Raw genomic sequence first — 2,668 nt, forward strand, 5'->3', positions numbered from 1 at the left:
CATATTCAGCCTGTATTTTTTCTTTAATTCTTTCACCATACTCAACTTTCCATACCCTCCAAGCCTCTAACATTCCAACAACTATAAATCATTTAAAAGGATTTCTACACACCTTGTTATGTTGTTTGGGCCTGCTTCTCCTAGCTTTCTCCTTTTGTTTTTCCATCTTTCTTTTTGCTGCGATAGCTTCATTTTAACTTTGCATAATCGCCATTATATCTTCTTCATCGTCATAGAAAACCGCACCTGACTCCACTGCTAACTTCCACGTTTCCTTATTTTCTGCTAATTGTACACTCTGGTCAGAATTTGGATTTGCGCTCTCAATTTCTATCTTGGATCCAGCATCCACTGTACCCTGCTCATTCACCTTGTCTTTACCCATGCCTTTATCTACACCTTCTATCTCTGCCAAATTGCTCACCTTTGCCCGCCCCAGCATGTATTGATCTCCATGTTCAGCCCAGCCACTTGCTTCACCAACTAACTCCTCCACTACCGGTTTGTCATCAACACCTTCCATCCTATTCGGTGTCACCGTGCTTGCTCCGTCACAGTTGTGCAGAGCCAGTGGCTGGCTTCGTTTTTCCGATTCCCCGCAAAGCCTACAGTCAGCATCTCTCCTCAACGCACAGAGACTCAAGCGGCCTTCATCAATGTTAGCCTGGTCGCCCACCCCGTCTGCTAAAGGAGACATTACACTACTTCGCTCACAAAGTGCTGCCTTGTGTGAATGATCATTCTGCTTCTCTGAACCAGATCCATTAGTTCGCACCTGACCCGGCCCAGCTTCACCTCTGCGTGTTTGATGCAGCTCGACTCCACACTGAAGACCATGGTCACTTTCCTGGTGCGTCTGGATCCTGCCCAAGAACCCCTCCAGTCCACTTCCTTCCATAAGCCCAGAAGTTAGATCCTGTTGCTTGCCCAATCCGGCTCCGTTAGTGCGCCCCTGACCCGGCCTATCATCATCTCCACGTTTTTGAAGCTTCCTGACTCCACACAGCAGACCATGACCACTTCCCTGTTTCGTCTGAACCTCGCCCAATAAACCCTCCAGTCCACATCCTTCCACAGGCCCATTATTTAGATGCCCCAATAGATGAGTACCTATGTTGCAAGTTTTGTGGGCCTCCCTCCTATATAAAATCGCATCTAGCTCATGCCCACCGTGAGTTATTGTAGCTAATTGTTTGGCCCCACTTCCTTTGTCAAAGCATATCTCTGTAACAATTCTCTCAGATTCACACTCCAAGCAATCATCAGATTCTCCAATATCAGCCTTTTCATTAAATCCATTGATTTTGTATGGATCATTTATCCGTTGCCTCTTCAAGGCCATTAAAGTGTCTTGATTACATTCTTTTGAAAATATATCTGTTATGACCGTAGTACCCTTGTTTACACCACCGTCATTAGCTTGTGTCCTGATTAGGTCAGCCGTCGAATCCCGAGCCGCTACCGTCAACACCCTTTCGCCGGCATGTGAGTTAGCATTTTCACACGTTGACTTTACGCTTGCATCTTCCAAAAGGCAATCATCCCCATATATTTCATGGCCTATTTCTTTCACAAACACATCGAATCCACTAGTTCCAACCGTGATATGAATCCATTCCTTAATCACGTCAAAGACACAGGTATCGATTAATACTTGGCCAACACTGAAAGATAAAGTTGACTTCGTCACATCATCACACTTGACTACTTCTCCCCATAGGTCGCCTATCTTATTGAACGTCTCCACTAACCAAATATGTAAAGGCACTCCATGACATTCCAACCAAACTCTTCTAGTCTCACTATGTTCAGATTCCTCCCATCTCCATACACTATAAAAGAATTGTAGAAAACTATTCATTTTGAAAGTAAACGCTTCCTCTGCATTCTTCACAGAATCAAACACTAGTAGGGCTTTGTATGCTCCAAGCTCCCTGACTTCAACGACCTGAGGAAAGTTCTTAACTATGGCCCTACGTAACACTTTGAAGTCAATGGCTCTTGTCGTGCCGCCTACTAAGCTCCTCAACAGCCAATCGAAATTCTCTTTTGCTACTGGCACTTTCAACCTTCTTTGTCCAACCATTTTCTTGGGTGTCCTTGACGGGTGTTATCTTCTTAGTTTCTTCCACTCTTGTAGAACTTTCACCCTTCTGAAGTTGCCTGCTCTCCACCTCAGTTCTTGCAAGGTCTCCCTTACGTATCCTAGGGTTCTTCCCTCCCATAGCCCTTCTGTACTTGGCCTCACCTACATTGATAATCTTACCCCATATTCTTGTATGATTCATTTCAGTTATGGCATTCATTGCTCTCCCTTTTGTCGTATATTGTATAAATGCAAACATGTACACAATTTTATTTTTCATCGTCCGAGTCAGATAGATGTCATTGATTCGTCCTATCCAATGAAATAAGTGAAATAATTCCTTTTTTGAAATATCATTCGGCAGATTGTTGACAAAAACGGAGAAAGAAATATTTTCCAATCGTTGGTACTCTTCTCGATTCCAAATCTTAGGATCTATTTTCTGAACATTCCTAGTTCTACCCCCACTCAGTGTTCGCCTCCCCCTCTCTTTCTCTCTCGTCGTGTGTACTTAAAAACGTAGATTACATATTATTTTGTTGTAATATTAACTAAATAATAATTTAAAATTATTTTTTAAAT

The sequence above is a fragment of the Arachis duranensis genome, chromosome 6, assembly GCF_000817695.3.
Source record: "Arachis duranensis cultivar V14167 chromosome 6, aradu.V14167.gnm2.J7QH, whole genome shotgun sequence".
In the NCBI taxonomy this organism is placed as follows: Eukaryota; Viridiplantae; Streptophyta; class Magnoliopsida; order Fabales; family Fabaceae; genus Arachis; species Arachis duranensis.